At 44.7% G+C, this 20,906-nt stretch overlaps 1 protein-coding gene across 13 annotated transcripts in view; it reads right to left on the bottom strand.

The window, feature by feature from the left end:
- fbrsl1 (fibrosin-like 1) overlaps nucleotides 1-20,906 on the bottom strand; it is an 843,225-nt gene that overhangs the window by 625,692 nt on the left and 196,627 nt on the right. The window contains exon 1 of one of the 13 annotated variants that reach the window (XM_086011941.1): nucleotides 5,943-6,147. The exons of the other annotated variants lie outside the window; for them this stretch is intronic. The gene's annotated coding sequence lies outside the window, so the exon portion shown is untranslated. Of the gene's footprint in view, nucleotides 1-5,942; nucleotides 6,148-20,906 lie in introns of those variants that run through there. 13 annotated transcript variants of the gene reach the window in all.

The following is a 20,906-nucleotide window of genomic DNA, read 5'->3' as shown; positions in this document are numbered from 1 at the left end:
TTGTTAAAGGTACACCAGTCTCTTATTACGACTGTGGATATTTTGAGCTAATTCCGTACATATTACTACAGTCTAACAGCTCCATAACTGAGAATGGAGAGATTGGTGCTTTGCCCAAACAGTAAAGTACCTCAATCTCTTTTACATACAAGGGCAAAATGAGCATTGTCCACTGCAGCAAACCATGAAGCCAAGCCTCATCTTTCCAAGAGTGTGTGCACATTGTGAGGGTGGGTGGGCATGGCAACCTTACCCTAACTACTCCAAAATCACTGCAGTGGATCCAATGACCTGTTTATAATGTCAATTGGAAGCTGGAGCTCTTCCAACTTCCTGTGCAATCTAGGTTACAAATGACAGAACAAAGAACAGAGTCTGCATTCGGAGTAGATTCTCCCAGACAGTCTTTCATTGCTAGTCTGCAGAACCTGTTTCAGTTTAATCTGTGACAGGACCAGAATGTCCTGGATCAGTTCATTTTGGGACATATTATGAAAAGGTGCACCCAAGCAATTTTTGTAATGTAGTCAATTAAATGTGGCACCGAGTTCCACTTTAAGGCAGGGATATACTGATGATCTAAATACACCATCTATAACCTTACTTCAGGACTGCAATAAGGATCTTACTCATCATTCTTAAAAGGCAGCAAGGTTCAGCTTGTGGTGCATAAAACTTGGGTCCAGTTAGTTGTTCATAGTTCGGAACTCTAAGTATGCAACAAAGGGGCTTCCTTCAGACAATGTAGAAGATCCAGAAGCAGGCTGTGGCATGGACTACAGGCGAGTTGGGTTGGAGGGAAAGGAGGCAAGCGGGGTCTTTGGGTCAAGGTGATACACCGGATAGAAGGCTGGAACTAATTTGGTAATCTGATACGGGAGACAGTCAGGTCCACAGTATTCATGGGCACGGTTGATGATTGACAAGCCAGCTTGGCTCATGAACAGGAAGTGGCGAGGTAGACCTATTATATGGTGATGGAATTCTTCCTCGGATGGCCCCAGATAATGCTGCAAGTCAATGCTTTAATAGGTAGCTCTGGCTGGAGAAGCAGCTGCACAGTCTTGTTGATCTCCAACAGTGTCCAAGCCTTGGCTCTTGCTCACCTGGCTTGAACTGTTGTAGGGTTAGGTAAATGAGTTGCATCCCTAAAGAGTGAAGAGTATGCACTCTATATGGGCGAAACAGAATCTCCATCAGTGTGGTTTTGTCAGTTGCTTGGAGATTCATGCATGGCAGCAGTGGATGGCCAGGATGCAATGCCTGTGAACCTCATTTCCTAACCAAAGTGACCCAAACAGAATACAAAGCATACAGAATAGTGCCAAACTTATATTTATGAAGAGTTGTCAGGCAGCAGTGCACCTTCCTGGAGGACTATGGGATGCCAGTGTAAAATAATCATAGATATGCCCTTCTAAACAGTTTACTGGGGAAAGAAAATGCAGAATATCAAGTAAATGTACTAGCAAACAGAAAAGTATCTCAATCTCTTTTACATACAAGGGCAAACTAGCCAAAAAAAAGTATCCCATAATATTACTGAAACCACTTTCCACTAAACAAGTCATGTCTTGGAACACTACTATATTTCCTGGTCCCAGAAAGATGCCAGATGGAGCCTTTGCTGCAGCTGTGATTTAATACGAGGAACTCCATGCCCATCTGTATTCAACTTTGACTGAAACGTTTCCTAATAGCGGTTTTCAAATGGAACACAACATGTGAGCGTAGTCAAGAAGCAACCAGAGGATTGTCAGCTTGCTCATGCAATTCTAAATTTACATTTACTGTTTATTACATCCAGACCTTCAATAATCCTCTTTACTATTTTCTAATGTGCATGATTGAAGCCAACCAACCAGGTCCACTCCAAATAAGACATTACAGCTTAATTTGGGCAATAACCCAATAAAATAGTTGATATTCCAAAATACACAGTACAAACATGTAATATAACCTGGATTGCTTGCTGCCAAATGTACTCAGTTTAAACCACAGGATCGAGCAATAAACTACAGATCTTGCGCACGTGCAATTACTGCAAAGTCAGAACATCACCAAGCAATGTGAATTGTTTTAAATATTAATAAAAATGGTTGCGCCTTGACTTAGGTCTTTCCCCTAAAGTCCGGGCAGGCCGAGAGGTCAGTGCCCTTTCAGCCAAATTGAAGTCGGCAGTCCAGAGACAAGTGCTGGCAATGATTTAATTTTTGCCACCAACACCACACAGCAGTCTAGGAAATGTCTTCTCAAGAAAGGTTTTGGTGCTTCCCACTGAACTGATGTGGGGCCATCTCTGACCGCATTCTTGCCTTCAGTGGCAACCCTGCCTAATAACGGATTGTCAATTTGGTACATCAGAATCTATCCATAGTGCATTTCAAAATTCACCTTATGCTATGAATCCAGTTCTGTGTACTCCCTTCAACTACACTTGACTCCAAATTTATTCATAAATCCATGTACTGCTCACCTGCTGAAATTAACTCAAAATGCCTCGAGTTGAGAATGATTGCTAACTGCGCAGAATTCAATTTTATTAAGTGATTACACAATTATTGCTCCATGAAAATGCCACTTGCTACTTTTTAAATTAGAAAATGTCTTTGTGCCAGTGAGAGTTTGTGAACAATGCAGTGTTGAGAAAGACGTTCACTAGTTTACTTTGAGCAAAATTGGTGTAATCTGATCCTCTGATTCGACGATTACAATGTTAAATTCAACTGTATCTCAAGTATAGGGTAAATAATTGTGGAACAAATGCTATCACATCTGTATAGTGGAAGTAAGTCAGAATAAGGTTTAAATTGCAGTAATGCAAAAGCTCATTCACCTATTGCACAAGATGTGCAAAGACAGAATTTTAAAAAGAAATTCAAGGTTTTTCCTGGCACAATACTGAACCCCAACATAAGTGCACATCTTTTCATTCATTGCTCATGCAATGATTCTTCTTAGCAAGGAACAGTGTATGAAGCCACAACAGTAGCTCAACAGATATGAGAAACAAATCTTCAATTCCCAGCAGAGATTAGGCTCAGTTGGGATATGCTCCACAGTCAAATGGCCTTCCAACAATGTCTAAGCTCCAACCTGAAGGATGGCCATTTGGATGATGTATCGGGGCTGCTGGTGCACATGGTAACCATACTCCAGCTCCAGTCAGCGCATTCACGAGAGAGGAGAGAAAAGGGGAAAAATGAAAAAAATATATAGTTTAAGAAAGGATTTCACCACCTATTCTCTAATTAAAGGCTCAACCTATTTCATCACCCAAATACTTAAACAGTTCACATTGCTTGGCTAAGTGTTATCAGTTTTCGGTGATCCTAGCTATTACAAAGGAGTACAGATTCTAGAAACCTCCCACCTGATAGCAGTGTATAGCAGGGATTATTAAAACTGGACTGAAATAATCCTTTGATTATCTATCATTAGACTAAGGGAAAGAACAGGACATGGCAACATAATACAGTACCAGATTTGCTCATTCTCAATTATCCTGAATGAGAATAACATATGTAACCCCTTCACGGTTCTCTAGATATATGTGAGATGTGGTCTCTGTTGTAGACAGTATTCTATAGTCCAGTAAGGAGATCACTACTACAATGGCTTAATTCTAATTATCTTACTTTATAGTTTTAACGTCAGACAGTATAAGATGATTACAGGTCAATGAACTAAATTAGACATTTGCATACATTAGAATGAATCTAGACATAATAAACATACATTCTCCATTTACATGGATTCAAAGGAGAATCTGTCCCTGTGTCCAAATTCGAGTGCACTCTTTCGTTGGCGCGCTTAAGTTGGAGCTCATGGTATGTATAATGTCTGCAAGACTTACGACTCCGAACCCCTTTGTTGAATTCTCTTCACGATCACTGAATCCCACTTTGAGTTCTGGATGCAGAGCTACTAATACGAAGGGCGGCGGCCGAGTTTGGAAGCCCGGGACGGGATGCGGCAGCCATTTGCCTCCTGAGCCCTCTTTTCAGAGCTCCTGCCCTCTTCCAGTCGCTCCTTTCTTCCTGCTCGAAAAACCCGACTCCACCCCTTCCTCCTGGGGTTTCTGCCTGGAGACTGCGCAGCCTCACTGTCTGCAACAGTTGATACTGGTGCAGAATTATGGAAAGTCTGCTCTTAGTCACATTGTGTCCTTAAAAGTTCTTGCCGTACCTTCACATGGGCAACTTTAACCCAGGGATTTATAACAATGACAATAGTGTCTAAGTTAAAGATCGATAACCATACTTAGCGTACATAACATTTCCAGTGGGTATTACACATGTATATCTACAGTAACATTAAAAAGTCTTTTGTATAGTGCACACTCCCTGTTAATGTCACACTTGCTTCCTGTAACACTTTCTCAATAACATCCCAGTTGCTATAAAACAATGTGTCCTTTGACAATGAGGAGATTTTGTGCTCAAAAAATCCATCTCCATCCATTGCAATGCATCTCATTGACCTTGACAACTGCTGCAACACATTGCCCGAGGCTGATTACAACCCTGTAGAAAACATTTTTAGCCACTTTATTTCTACTGAATGAGCAGCAAGAACACTTTCTGTGGATAGGAATGACTCTTGAACCAGGAGTGCACTTAAGCAAAAAAACATAAAAATATACCTAGAAAACTGCTGGCAAGTGCATCAAAAATGGATGAGAAACAAATCTTACAGACTACAATTTAGATAGTTACCATTTTAAACTTGGTCTCCAAAAAAGGAATGGGTACTAGCTTTTCAACATTGCACAATTTATTTTTAGGAGACTATAAGTAGACTGTCTCACTCTTACAGCAACTCTATGGGGGGAAAAATTGGGTTGGTTTGTGCCTCTCGTTAGGGGGCGCTATCGCCTAGCGCCCAGGCGCGGCGCCGCTAATGCCTCCCGCAAAATTCAGCAGGAGGTTAGCGGCAGCGGTAGCACCCCGCACCGCTGGCGATGATGTAATCACAGTGCGCGGCGCCCCGGCCGCAAACTTCCCTTAAGCCCCCTGATCTATCGCCGACGATATGTCCGACAGGATCAGGGGGTGTTTTTGCAGCGGCGGCGGTACTTAAAGGGCAGGTGCCGGGTGGCCATTTTTATTTTGGCCGACTGCCAGCACCTGCCCCCTTTCACTTTATGTGGGGTGCCGGTCGCGATTGCTCAACTTGGCACTCCTCTTGAGTGCCGGGCTGTTTTCATGGCACCCCGCTCCCCGGTGGTCCAGCAGGGTCCTGATGTGCGCATCGTTAGGCCCCTCCCCTAAAACGCTAAAGTTGGCACCCCGAAAAAGTTAGCGCCCCTCCGCCGTAAATTCAGTAGTAGCGCCCCAAACTGGAAAGCGCTCCCCCTCCTGCTTGGGGCACTACTACTAAATTTCACTGTGCTACGTGCAGCAGCGCCACGTGCAGAGACGTTAGCGCCCCAAAATGGGCACCATCCAATTTTCCCCCCGATGTATCTAAAAGCACCTTTTACCTCACCAATGTGGGCCAGACTCTGGTACGGAAAGGCCAAAACGATTTCCTGGCATCATTCTCCAGGTTTTTATATTTGCCTGTTGTCGTTCTCCTGTAGACTATTAAAGGCCACTCAGGAATAAATAGTTCAGTTCTCTGCTTATTTAGTGGCTCAACACATTTAGCAAGCAGGAAAAGAAGGTTAGGGCAGATTGCAAGAGTTAGGAAAAAGTGGGTTTGCACTGTCCTCAACTGCATGGTGATCATATTGTTTACATTGCGGAGAAATGACCACAAACCATACATCCGCAGTTGATAGGACTCACGTTAGATAAAGATGCCTTAACATTAACAGAGTACAGTGCACTTGCCTGTAACAAACACCAGAAAAAACGTTTGGTGGTAAAATCCAGAATAGATAATGTGGGATTCCCCAATGGTTCAATTAGTAAATGCAGTGTGGAACTGAAACGTACCAAGAAGGTCTCAAGTTTGATCCTCGTCAGTGATGAGCAAGCTGTTATCAGTCAGTACATGCCTGTGCTGTATAAAAAATAATCAGTCGGAATTCCTTTCACCATATGCTATCTAGTGATTTCTACGCTCCTGCTGGACAGTGTGCAGGCGTGGACATCGGGCAAAGGCAAAATTGGGCTATCGTGCGTGTCCCTCCAGTCAGATAGCCTGTTTTGCCGCACAAAAAAATGGAAAAGCTTCTAAGATATCAAGCAATGAAAACATCAACAATACACAATACAGAATAATGATTCAAGTGCCTGTGTACAGCATGGCTATTCACCCCCAAATACAGATACTTGCGCATCCCACAAATAAACATTGCTCCCCATGCTCCGGCATTTTAGTAGCTTGCTGATCTACTGATTAACACAATTACTGTGCTTTCATTAGGACAGTGAGAGAAGAGATCAAATGTTCATCCTTTCTTTTATTTATAGTAAATCTGTGACATACCTAATCTGGATAGTCAGCCTAATTGCTGCAAATATGTAGATAACTGGAGCTGAACCAAAATCAGATTCTGCATAATTAAGTAGGAAGGGGGTGGGGATTCTCATGGGTATAGTTAATGATAGTCCTAATAGTTGGTCATTTTATAACCCGTGAGCTTACATCAGTAAAAAAGTTTCTGCTGCATCATCATACATCCATGAAAACACACACGTACATGAGAAAGAATCCCCCCCCCCCTCCACTTTTCAGATATCAACATCCTTGCAGTGTATTTCTAGCATTTTCCGTTTCAACATAATAGATTTATCTGGAGATGTCAGTGACCTACAGCATGTACGGTTGGTACAAAAAATGCATTTCCTCCTTTAAACGCCCTACAGAACACATGATTTTGAAAAATGTCGCTCTTTCAAGTTGGCCCCTGACATATTTGTCAGCGTCTACTCTTGGTTTCTCGAATATTACAATACAATATTGCTGTTGTCTAAAACTATATTATCCTCCTTTCTACTTATCCACATGTATTTTTGAGGACAAAGCCTTGCACAAGATGTTGCCTCATAGCATAGCCTCTTAAGTTTCTTTCGTTGCTTATATTTCATCTTGTCTTGATGAGAAAAAACTACCCGATTATCCCTTTAATGCCATTATCAATCAGGGGAAGTAGAGCCTCTCAACTACGGTGGATAATAAGAGCCGGTACTGAAATACCAGGTCATCTTCATAAGATAACACCAATATGCTTCCAGTACCACTGAGTGTAGAATTTAGCCACCTAGCCTTTAAAGCTGTTTTGATATTTGTGTGTGTGTTGTGGGACCCAAAGTGTGGATCCCGCACAGTTGGCAGCAACTCCAAAGTAAACTTGCTAGAATCACTAAGGTCGGCCGCCAGAAAGACCCAGTGAAAAATGGATATTCCCATAGTTGCCTTTAATTAAACCAACTAGTTTACCTCGGGTTTCCTGCCAACTGCACAAGACCTGCTGGTCTGGAACTGGCACTGAAACAGCACGAAACCACATTTAAAAGCAGATTAACTTTACCTGGATGGCTAGATTCTATTAAAACCATTGTTTTTTTGTAGTTGCACCGATTGCCACTGTTCTGCAAAGGATCAATTTAAAATTGAAGTGAAAACTAATGCAAGTTACGTTCAGTAACCTGTACAATGAAACAGACACAAGGGGTACTTGTGGTAGGAATAGAAAGGCAGCAGTAAACCTGAAATAAGGAAAACTGAGAGAAATTACTGATAAAAGGTCACAAAGAGCACACAAAGTACTGTACACACAAAAAGGTTGCATTGTCACTGGGGAAGGAATGTGACTTAAGATCACAATTTTAGAACATATACACACAAAAATAATTTTAATAGAATAAAAACCCAGATGTCTTTAGATCATAATATATCCCTCATCTAAGACACTCTGGTGGCCATACCACTTACTATGTAGGGATTCCCTTGCTGTGAAAGCCCAAAACAAAATCATTCTTGTACAGAAATAGGAGTACTTAACGGAAATCTTGTAACACAACCACAGTTCTATGGCTGGTCACGTTACAGTAGAATGACTGTGTTGCAGAAAAACCACACTAATCAAATTAAGCAAGGAAGGATGTTCACAGAAGACCACAAAAGAATATGGGCCATCTGTGAAGTTGCATTTGCCTTTGAGAATATCGATCCCATAAACAGTAATTAACAGTCCCCTTTTTAAGTAGATTTAAGTACTTAATCTGGCCTTGCATTTATGACAAGCAGCTGGCTGTAAATGCCGGTTTCCTAAAGCAGATATACAGTAACATATAATCTCAGTTGGACCCAAAGTCTTGGCTTCATTTCAGACCCACTGTATTTAACAATGTGCCCAGTGGAAAGCCCGCGTGAAAATACAACAATAATGTGTATGTTTATTGAATTACCTCTGGCTTTCAAACAACATGCAGCAATGGATTAATTCTCTTACAAAAGCAAAGTAGCAAGAGACAATTAAAAAATGTAAGTATACACAAAGTGCAAAAGAACATTAAATAAGAAAAGTAGCAGCTGTGAAAATTAACAAAACGCCTTGAATGTTAGTAACTGGATTCTAGAAAACAAATTACCTTAACATTGTAAGTCAGTCTACTGTCGTAATGTTCCAGTGGTAGATCTGTGGGTTCCCCAGCCCCCCCAATTTCCTAATGTTTAATGCCTGGGGAAATTCTGAGGAGTCAGACTCTTCCCCATTATGAGGGGTAAAGAAGACCAGGGCGCAGGACAAATTGTGCTGATCTGTGCATAATACTTAGCAGCCAGCGTACAGCAGCAGTCAGTGAAGGTCAAGGGCATTGTCTGGTTAAAAAAACAATTCATGGGTGAACTTCTGCAGAAAATGAAGATCACGAGTTTGGGTTATGCTGTAACTCTAGTACTTCTACATTATATGGAGATTTTTCTAAACCGGCTTACAACTGAGCACAGCAGGACTTCGCAGAATACTAGATTTTCTGAATGGCAAAATGTGTTCCTCTGCGTAAAATATTGTATGTTTTCAGGGCAGTCTTATCAAACTGTACAGTACAAAATTTATATGGCTCTATACACTCTTGAGGACCCCTGGCCCTGCACTTCCCACAGTAGGGGATGAATTGCGACCAGATCAGTGCCAATGCTGCTCTCATCAGTGGCAGCACTCTCCCCTCTTAGTCAGAAGGTTATGGGTTCAAGTCCCACTCCAGGCACAAAATCAAGGCCAACACCCCAAAGCAGTACTAAGAGAGTGCTGCATTGTCGAAGGTACCGTCTTTTGGATGAGACGTTAAACCGAGGCCCCAGCTGCCTTCTCAGATGGGCGTAAAAGATACCATGGCACTATTTCAAAGAGAAGCTGGGAGTTCTCTCCAGTGTCCTGGCCAATATATAAACCACCATCACTAAAAACACAGATCATCTGGTCATCATCATATTGCTGTTTGTGGGACCTTGCTCTGCACAAGTTGGCTGCCACATTTCCTACATTATAACAGTGACTATACATCAAAATAAAATTACTTCATTAGCTGTGAAGCACTTTGGACGTCCTGCAGTCGTAAATGGCACTATATCAATCCAAGTCTTGCCTTTTTTCCTTTCTTGGCTAATTGCTAGGAAGCCCAGGTGAGTCTCCCCATTAAACTCCTCGCTCCTTTCCTATGGGGAATGACCTAGCTTCCACTCTCCCTCTAGAGCACAGCTGAGACTGCACACAGCAGCGTATCGGATCAAACTGGCATCCCTTTACGCTATGGCACCAAGCACCACCATAAGGTTTCAGAACAGTTTTTAATGTTTAAAACATGGGACTTATAGGTACCATTAAAGAATTAATTTTATTAAACTGAAAAGCAAGCAATTAAAACATTACCAGGCTACAAATCTTCTGCAGAATCAGAAAATATTCCACTTTTTAAACAGTTGTCAAGTATTCTACTACAAAACACTGGTGTTTTAGTTAGTTTAAACATCATTTGGTTGTAGATGGATTTACAATGAAACCTCATTAAAGATAGAATTTTGAATAAAATGTTCCTATTTTACCCATTTGGGTTTGCTGCTCTTGTATTCACTACTCAATGGACATTCATTCTGTCCAAAAGATTGGACAGCTGGAGAATGGTCTATTAAACCCAACATCTGCCGCTTTAACGAAAAATTTAAATCGCCCTCTAGCACACTTGCAAGTTTTTACATCTGTGCAGTTTTGTAGCAGGGAACCTATAGTGCTTCAATACATGGCACCACTTGGCTCCACACACAAAAGAATATTAGAAAATAGATCAGCATTTGTTTTTAGCAGCAAATTGACAGACCTCTTTTTCCAGGCACCCGCAGCCAGTGGGGTTTCAGTAGGGCAAGAGTTTCTGCAGATGCTGTGGTGAAAGAGACGTCCCCTTAACATACAGGATTGAGATCCTACATGCTGAAAAATTATATTCTGTACAGAGGCACAAGAACACCGACTTCATTCCCAGTTCAGTATGTTCAGTTCTCTGAGTCACAAGGTTGTGGGTTCAAGTCCCACTGAACACAAAAATCTAGGCTCCAGTGCAGTACTGTCGGATGTGCTGTCTTTCGGATGAGACATTAAACCGAGGTCATGTCTGCTTTCTAAGGCGGATGCAAAATATCCTATGGCACTATTTCGAAGAAGAGCAGGGGAGTTATCTCGGGTGTCCTGGCCAATGTTTATCCCTCAATCAACATCACATAAACAGATTATCTGGTTATGATCACACTGCTGCTTTTGGGAGCAAATTGGCTGCCATATTTCCTACATTACAACAGTGATGTATACTTCAAAAAGTACTTCATTGAATGTAAAGCGGTTTGGGATGTCCTGAGGTCATGAAAGGCGCTATATAAATGCAAGTCTTTTTTTAATGAATCGTGCCAGAATTGTACTATTAACTGAGATGAATAACTTCAGTTCTGTACTGAAGAATGAACTGTGCACAATCTTGGGTTTCTAATATGAACCGCAAGAACTGTGCTGCCAGTCTAAAAAGAGAATTTAAAATTTTTTTTTTTTTTTTTTTAATAAAAGGCAGAGCGAGACCAGTTCTTGGCGCCATTTAAATAGCGCTTAGCTGTCAGTCACTGGGGAGACAAGAATACTGTTCAATGAAAGATGAAATTCCTCATTTTCTTTTCTGCTTCCAGTTAATTTCTCCTAGGCCAGGCTGTTGAAGTCTGCTCTAGGAGAAATTAACTGGAAGCTGAAAACTATTTGACACTTAGTTCAAGGCTTCTATCCTTACTGCTCGATCCAAGCACCAGGTTTGTAGTGGATAATTGCCTCTTTTTCCAATGGCTCCTTGATTTGTCCAAGATCAGAAGATCACTGTGCTGGGAATCAAGGTGAGAAATTCTCATCTTGCCTCCAAGGCACAGCAGAATCGATCACTAAGCTTTTCTGTTCTATGTCCCTACCAACAAACACACCATGGAATTTTCAATTCAAAATACTGTAGTGCCCATGTAACTCCATAATGGCACTTAATGGAAAAAGAGACATGTGTGGGATTTGTCCTCTCCCCTCCCCTATTCCCACCCAGAGGTGAAGGTGCTTAAGCCAATTACCCAGCAGTATACGCACTTTCATTGGTTACTATCAACCACAATAGTCTATACAAGTGGATGATAGCTGGTTTTAGGGGAATTCACAGTAAATATACACTTAATAAACAGTTACAATGTTTTAAATAATGTTTATCATTTTAGAGGCATTTAGGCTGTGTTGCAGAGACTGGGCACTTGCTCACTGCTGCAGCAGTTGCCTTCAGCTTTGGATCAATGGTCACAGGAGGGAAGTAAAAATCCTCAAATTTACCTGAACAGAATTCAGGTTTAAACAATTGAAAACTGCACAAAGATATGCATGTGTTGACACCATGTAACCAATCACATAATTTAGGCAAACTTCAGCTTTAAATCCCGTTAAACCATAAAATACATTTTCATTTCCTGAGTTTGTGTTTTACTGGTTGAAATAACTTAAAATCAAGTCTTACTTACAATGCATCATATTTACAACTTTACAATTCTGGCCACGGATTTTTCCTGTTGTTGAAAGGCCTGAAGAAAGCCAGCTTTTTAGGAGCTTAGCCCATCACCAGCCAAAATAAAATGGCAACCCTTCACGGTCAGCACAGCTGGTGGTAGCTGGCCATTCATGTTTGCAGTGGTGTTTTGCTTCCGGAGGCAGAGAGAAGTGGCGAGATTGAATGCAAACTCAACACTGCTACACTGAGGTGGCATCTCAAAATTTTTACACCAATGTTCATCTCAAGTCCCAATATACATTATGTCTGTTATGACAAACCTGTAATGATATCAGCAAATAGTGATGATATTTGTCTGTGTTTGATTACTTATGCCTTACAGCATATTTGTCTGTGTTTTTGATTACTTGTGCCTGACCAGCAGAGGTCATGTGAGAGACAAGCAGTCCAGGAGTTTTACTTTCAGTTTCATTCTAGATGCATCACAGCATAGTGTGTTCTGTAAAAAGCTGTAGAAAGTCTTGAACAAGACTTTAGATTAAACAACATTCTCTTTCAGAAATGAGTCTTTATTGAACCCAAAAAGAAATCAAAACATGATGTCAGAAGTGGCTGAAAGAGAAAAAAATCTGAAGTTAGTAACTTGATGGGACAGTGAAAGCAGTTGTGGCAAGTAAGCGAAATCAGCTCTCCACATATTAGCAAGCCAGAAGAGAACATCGTTGCTTACCATTAGAGAATAGCTAACGAAGTGAAAAAATGGAAGGTTTACTCCCACCGGCGACGCTTCAATTGACAGGTAATGTGGCTGAAAATTGGAGGAGATTCAAACAACGTGTAGGGTTGTATTTATCAGCAATCGGAGCGGACGATAAAAGTAATAAACAGAAATCGTCACTGTTCTTACATGTCGTGGGTGATGCAGCGCTGGAGGTATATAATAATTTCATATTTGCTGCTGATGGAGACAAAATGAAGCTAGATAAAATAATGGAACAGTTTGAGGCCTACTGCATACCTAAACGCAACGTGACCTTTGAGAGGCACAAATTTTTCACATGTGTACAGAAAATCGGCGAGACTATTGATCAGTATGTGACTGAACTGAGAAACCGAAGCAAATCGTGTGAATTTGGGGGACTGACAGACTCGCTGATAAAAGACAGACTGGTGTGTGGTATTCCAGATAATGGTCTAAGGGAAAGACTGCTAAGAGAGCAAGATCTAGACCTGGGAAAAGCCATAGCACTGTGTAGGGCTACAGAGACTGTGAAGTTGCAAGCAAAGGAGCTGTTCAGTGACAGTAGCTGCAACGTGGATGCAGTGAGAAAGAACGGATACAAACCGTTTAACAAAGAGCGCCAATGTGAAAAAAGAGACGTGGCCAGCAAACGAAAATGAAAGGGACAATCGGAAGTCATGTAGTCGATGCGGTACACAGCATCCACCAAGAAAGTGTCCAGCATATGGTAAAACATGCAATAGATGCAACAAAAACAACCATTATGCCCGTTGCTGTAAGAACCAAGCGCAACAAAGCAAGGTCCATACAGTAGATGAAAGCGAGATAGAGGAATTCAATGTAGATGTTGTGTCTGAAAACAAAAAAGAGACTGGATGTTGACACTAAAAGTGAATGACATACACATTCCATTTAAATTGGATACTGGAGCACAAGTTAATGTGATATCAGAGACCGATTTTAAGAGAATTAGACCCAGACCAAAGTTACATGGAATACAAGTGAAAGTGACCGGATACTCAGGTACTGATATACCAGTGAAAGGAAAATGCATTGTCAAAGTAACACACAAGGACAGAGAGCACACGCTAGCATTAATCGTGGTGCCAAAGGATGTGCAAGCCATACTAGGGTTAAAAGCCTGTGAGAGACTGAACCTGGTAAAGAGAGTCCTCGTTGTGGAAAGCGAAGGAGAGACAGTCTATGATGAACTCATGAAAGAGTACAAAGACCTATTTAAGGGTCTAGGCTGCATTCCAGGAGAACACACGATCAGAGTAGATAAAAGTATGACACCGGTCATACATCCATGCAGAAAAGTTCCGTTTGCTCTTCAAAAGCAACTGAAGGCAGAGTTGGACAGGGTGGAAAGCCTGAACATGATTCAGAAGATAGATGAGCCAACTGAGTGGGTGAGTTCCCTCGTCATAGTGGACAAAAAGAATGGAAAGCTCAGAATTTGCCTGGATCCAAGAGATCTAAACAGAGCAATAAAGAGAGAGCACTTCAAGCTTCCTACACGTGAGGAAATCATGGCACAGTTTGCAAATGCAAAATATTTCAGCAAGTTAGATGCGTCCTCAGGATTTTGGCAGATGAAGCTGGACGAAGCAAGTTCAAGACTGTGCACGTTCAACAGTCCATTTGGCAGATACAGATTCCTAAGGTTACCATTTGGCATTGCCTCAGCTCCTGAAGTGTATCACAAGACTATCCATATGATCTATGAGCACCTGGAGGGAGTTGATACATCAATGGATGACATCATAGTATGGGGAACCACGAGAACTGAGCATGACGAGAGACTGAAAAAAGTGCTGGAAGCAACAAGGAAAACAAACCTGAAGCTGAATAGAGAGAAATGCCAGCTCGGGGTGACAGAACTGACATTCGTGGGAGATATCCTTAGCAGTGAGGGCATCAGACCAGATCCCAGAAAGGTGTCCGCCATTGAGAATATGCCATGGCCACAATGCAAAAAGGACGTGCAGAGGTTTAATGGAATGATCAACTACATGGGTAAATTCATATCCAACCTCTCAGAAAAAATAGCGCCACTGAGAAGACTAACTGAAAAGAACATAGAATAGGAATGGAATCATGAGCATGAGAAGTCATGGAGCGATCTAAAGAAACTGCTCACAGAGGAACCAGTTCTGAGGTTTTATGACCCAGCGAGACCCATCAAGATATCATCAGATGCATCACAGAGTGGGCTCGGTGCCGTTCTTCTGCAACAATATGACTACTGGCAACCTATTACATATGCATCGCGCTCAATGACAGACGCGGAGACGCGATATGCTCAAATAGAAAAGGAGCTGCTCAGCATCACATACGCCTGTGAAAGATTTCACCAGTTTGTGGCAGGACAAGCAATCAGTGTAGAGACTGACCATAAGCCCTTGATTGCATTGTTCCAAAAGCCACTGAATAGCTGTCCGCTTAGAATACAAAGAATGATGATCAGGCTGCAACGCTATACACTGAATGTTGCGTACACACCGGGTAAGCTGATGTATACAGCAGACACGTTGTCCAGAGCTGTTGACCCAAGTGAGCCCGCAAACACCACAATGGATGAAAAAGTGAACGCCTACGTGGACATGATCACAAGTGCACTGCCCATAGCAGATGCAAAAATGGAGCTCATAAAGACTGAGACAAACAAAGATGAAACAATGAGACGACTGAGAAAAAGCATCTTGGATGGATGGCCCAACATGAAGCAAGACTGCTCACCTGATATAGCAGAGTACTGGAACTGCAGGGCGGAACTATCAGTGGTCGAAGACATCATCTACAAAGGAAGTAAAATAGTTATCCCAAAGAGTCTGAGAAGAGAGATGCTAAAAAAGATCCATGGAGGACATCTGGGAATCGAAAAGTGTAAGAAAAGAGCACGAGAGGTGATGTACTGGCCACGAATCAACCAAGATGTGACAAATGAGGTGTCAAACTGCACAATATGCCTGAAATATCGAGCAAGCAATCCGGTAGAACCACTAAAGCCACACCCAGCACCAGACAGACCTTACCAGAAGGTAGGCGCTGACCTATTCGTATGTCAAGGGAAGGACTATCTTGTCGTCACAGACTATTACTCCCTGTATCCAGAGGTTTGTAGACTGTACACCACCACTGCAGAAGCTGTGATAAGAAGTATGAAAGCCATATTCTCCAGACATGGCGTGGCAAGCGAGGTCTTCACAGACAACGGACCCCAGTTTAACAATGCAAATTTCCGACACTTTGCCAAAGAGTGGGACTTTGTCCACACAACGTCAAGTCCTCACTATCCACAGTCCAATGGACTAGTGGAAAAATCGGTCCAGACAGTGAAAAGACTGATGTACAAGGCAAAAGACAGTGGAACTGACTTCTACCAAAGCATGCTTGTATACCGCACAACGCCGCTCAAGTGTGGTATGTCACCAGCCCAACTCCTGATGGGACGTCGGCTAAGGTCAAATCTACCCATCCCGGAGAACCTCCTGAAAACAAAAGAGGGGGAGAAAGTGAGGAAGTTCAAAGAGCAACAGAAAGAAAAGCAAAAGTACTACTATGACAGAGGAACACAAAACCTACCTGAACTCCACACTGGTGACCAAGTAAGGTTGAAAGGCAAAACAAACACATGGACTCAGAAGGGAACTGTCCTGAGTGAAGTTCAACCAAGATCATACACCATTCAGACAGATGAGGGTGCTGTTCTGAGAAGAAATCGTCGAGATCTTCTCATGGGACCAGCCACAGCAGGTCAAGAGACTGATACTGGTGAACAACCTGATCACACAGCTGAGAACCAATCATCTGAGGCAACAACTCAGATTCAAGGACAATCAATCAGAAAATCCTCAAGACACGTGAAGCCTTCTGAGAGACTCATTGAGCAAATTTAAGGACTATTGTTAAAGAAGGAAGTAATGTTATCTTATTCTTTCTTCAAGTTCTAGTGTATTGACATATTTCATGTGAACACACAAAGCAAGGGTAAAAAACCTTGATCATGATAATGATAATGTAAGTTCATTAAATGTTGTTAGTTAAAAGTAAAATACTTTTGTTTTAAGAAAGGGAGATGTAATGATATCAGCAAATAGTGATGATATTTGTCTGTGTTTGATTACTTATGCCTTACAGCATATTTGTCTGTGTTTTTGATTACTTGTGCCTGACCAGCAGAGGTCATGTGAGAGACAAGCAGTCCAGAGGAGTTTTACTTTCAGTTTCATTCTAGATGCATCACAGCATAGTGTGTTCTGTAAAAAGCTGTAGAAAGTCTTGAACAAGACTTTAGATTAAACAACATTCTCTTTCAGAAATGAGTCTTTATTGAACCCCGATGCGCTATCAATTACTCATAAAAGACTGAGAGTTAAGAGAGTAACTAAAGGCTTTTATTAACAAAAGAATGAAGGTCTGCCTCGAGTGGTCGACCGGTCCAGAAATACAAAGGGCTGGGGAGCAGTCACCTTTATACTAGGACTTGTGGGAGGAGTCAGCCGAGGCATGTCCAGGCATGTACACAGTGGAATACAAACAGTGGTTTACCACATTCACCCCTTGTTTAAAATTGAGTCCAGCGGGGTGAAGTGTATTAAAAGTTAGTGTATTGGAGTCTCTCCGGAGGTCTTGTCTGCCGCTGTGATCGGCGTGGCGACGGCAGGGGTAGTGGAGCTTCCGGCGTCGAGTCCTGCGTGGGCTGTGGCACAGGCGTGTCGTCCTCGTAGATGTCGAGCGGGTCGCAGGGCCCAGGCCTGCCGTCTGCTGGGGCTGGATATCGGATCGTTGGGGGGGGGGGGGGGGGGGGCGGTAGTGAGTAGTGGGTTGCTGCGGCCCCCGAGGGTGCAAGGTCTCTTATGGAGACTGTGTCCTCCCGCCCGTCCGGGTATGCAATGTAAGCATACTGGGGGTTGGCGTGGAGGAGGTCGACCCTCTCGACCAGGGGGTCCGTTTTATGGGTCCTCACGTGCCTTCTCAGTAGGACCGGCCCTGGGGACGTCAGCCATGGCGGTAGCGATGTCCCTGATGTGGACTTCCTTGGGAAGACAAACATTTTCTCATGAGGGGTGGCGTTAGTGGCAGTGCAGAGCAGTGACCGAATAGAGTGGAGCGCATCGGGGAGCACATCCTGCCAGCGGGAGGTTGGAAGGCCCCTAGACTTTAAGGCTAGCAGGGCGGCCTTCCAAACTGTCGCATTTTCTCTTTCCACCTGTCCGTTCCCCCGGGGGTTGTAACTGGTGGTCCTGCTTGTGGCAATACCCCTAGTTAGCAGGTACTGACGGAGTTCGTCGCTCATAAACGATGAGCCCTGGTCGCTATGGATATAGCTGGGGAAACCGAACAGGGTGAAGAGGTCGTTCAGACATTTAATGACCGTGGCACTGGCCATGTCCGGGCAGGGGATGGCGAACGGGAAACGGGAGTACTCATCAATAATATTGAGGAAGTACACATTGCGGTCGGAGGAGGGGAAGAGGCCCTTTAAAATCAACGCTCAGGTGCTCGAAGGGGCGAGTGGCTTTTATCAGGTGGGCCCTGTCTGGTCTATAAAAGTGCGGTTTGCACTCAGCGCAGACTTGGCAGTTCCTGGTCATGGTCCTGACCTCCTCAATAGAGTAAGGCAGGTTGCAGGCCTTGATGAAGTGGAAGAACCTGGTGACCCCCGGGTGGCAGAGGTCATTGTGGAGGGCCCGCAGTCTATCGATCTGCGCGCTGGCGCAGGTGCCACGCGATAGCGCATCCGGGGGTTCATTGAGCTTCCCGGGCCGGTACAAGATCTCGTAATTGTAGGTGGAAAGTTCGATTCTCCACCTCAAGATCTTGTCATTTTTGATTTTGCCCCTCTGCTTGTTGTTAAACATGAAAGCAACTGAACGTTGGTCAGTGAGCAGGGTAAATCGTTTTCCGGCCAGGTAGTGCCTCCAATGATGCACAGCCTCCACAATCGCCTGGGCCTCCTTCTCAACAGCGGAGTGTCTGGTCTCCGGGCCTTGGAGGGTTCGTGAAAAGAAGGCCACGGGTCTCCCCGCCTGATTGAGGGTAGCGGCCAGGGCAAAGTCGGACGCGTCGCTTTCCACCTGGAAGGGGATGGATTCGTCCACTGCGTGCATGGTGGCTTTGGCAATGTCTTCCTTGATACGGTGGAAGGCTAAGCGGGCCTCTGCCGTCAAGGGAAAAGAGGTGGACTTGATCAGCGGATGGGCCTTGTCCGCATAGTAGGGGACCCACTGGGCATAATAGGAGAAAAACCCTAGGCACCTCTTCAGGGCCTTGAGGCAGTGGGAGTTCCATAAGGGGACGCATCCGGTCGGGGTCGGGGCCGATGACTCCGTGTTCCACAACACAGCCAAGGATGGCGAGGCGGTTTGTGCGGAATATGCACTTCTCCTTGTTATATGTCAGGTTCAGGAGTTGGGCGGTGCGGAGGAATTTTTCGAGGTTTGCGTCATGGTCCTGCAAGTCACGGCCGCAGATGGTCACATTGTCCAGATATGGGAAAGTGGCCTGCAACGCATTTTGATCTACCATCCGGTCCATCTCCCTTTGGAAGACGGAGACCCCGTTGGTGACGCCAAAGGGAACCCTAAGGAAGTGGTAGAGGCGGCCGTTTGCCTCAAAGGCAGTATACTGGCGGTCCTCAGGGCGGATAGGGAGCTGGTGGTACGCTGATTTCAGGTCAATGGTCGAGAAGACGCGGTACTGCGCGATCTGGTTGACCATATCAGCTATGCGGGGGAGTGGGTAGGCGTCCAGCAGGGTGTAGCGATTTATTGTCTGGCTGTAGTCGATGACCAGGCGCTGCTTCTCGCCGGTCTTAACGACCACAACCTGGGCTTGCCAGGGGCTGGTGCTGCCCTCAATAATCCCTTCCTTCAGGAGCCGCTCCACTTCGGTTTTAATGAAAACCCTGTCCCCGGCACTGTATCGCCTGCTCTTTGTGGCAATGGGCTTACAGTCGGGGGTGAGGTTAGCAAACAGTGGGGGGTGACTGAGTGTGGAGAGGTTGCACCTGGTGCGCGGCGGGCAATTTGGGAGCGGCTGGCTGCGGACTGTGAGTGGGGGTAGGGGTCCACCGTACGCCATCGTAACACTTTTAAGGTGGCACTGAAAATCTAACCCCAGCAGGACGGCAGCGCAGAGGTCGGGCAGGACCAGAAGTTTAAAATGATCGTACACGGTCCCATCTACTACGAGTGTCACTACGCAGTAGCCGCCGATGTCTGCCGACTGGGACTCGGAGGCCATAGAAATCCGCTGGTGCGCAGGCAGGACTGGGAGAGAGCAACACCGCACCGTGTCGGGGTGGATGAAGCTCTCCGTGCTCCCAGAGTCAAAAAGGCAGATTGTATCGTGGCCATTTACCTTAATGTCCATTGTGGAACTGGCCAGCTGGTGCGGTCTCGCTTGGTCCAGTGTAACGGATGCCAGCGTAGGGGTCGGTGTGTCGCTGCGGGTATCAGATGAGGCGGTGTTGGGGGCCTGCTGCGTTCCGGCTGTCGTCCAAGATGGCGTCGTCCATGATCCCCATGTGGCTGGAGGCGTCCAAAATGGCTGCTGTACCGGTGGTTCGCACATGGCCGGGGAGGCCCAAGATGGCGGCCCGCATGGCCCACACGCGGCGCTGCTGGGGTTCAGGGTGGCTTTGGCCCTGCAGACGTTAGCGTAGTGTCCCTTCTTCCCGCAGCCCGAGCAGATCGCGTTTTTCGCCGGGCAGCGCGCTCTGGGGTGTTTTGCCTGGCCACAGAAGTAGCATTTCTGGCCTTGGGGCACTGCTGTCTGGCCTTGGGACACTGCTGCGGTAGTTGGGCCGTTGCTGGGGTGTGGCTGGGGAGGCACGGCGCTATGAGGCGGTCCTACCGTGTCCCAGGCTGTCATTCCCCGCGGCGTCCACGGTGCAGAGGAGTAGGCATCCATGCCCCGGTAGGCTGCATCCAATGATAGTGCGAGTTCAGAGGCCTTGTTGAGGTCGAGGTCACTCTGCTCCAACAGTCGCTGTCGGGTGTAATTGGATCTGTGGCCCGCTACAAAAGCGTCCCGGATAAGTTCCTCTGTGTACACGGCGGCCTTTACATCCTTACAACCACAGGCCCGGCCAAGCACAGACAGTGTTTGAAGGTATTCCACGGTCGATTCCCCAGGTTGTTGTTTACGACTCCCCAGAAGGTGCCTGGCGTACACTTCGTTCACTGGGCGCG

The sequence above is a fragment of the Somniosus microcephalus genome, chromosome 19, assembly GCF_052327205.1.
Source record: "Somniosus microcephalus isolate GS21.2 chromosome 19, FLI_Smic_1.0, whole genome shotgun sequence".
In the NCBI taxonomy this organism is placed as follows: domain Eukaryota; kingdom Metazoa; phylum Chordata; class Chondrichthyes; order Squaliformes; family Somniosidae; genus Somniosus; species Somniosus microcephalus.
Note: the sequence above shows the minus strand (reverse complement) of the source record. Positions and strands in the feature narration are given on the sequence as shown.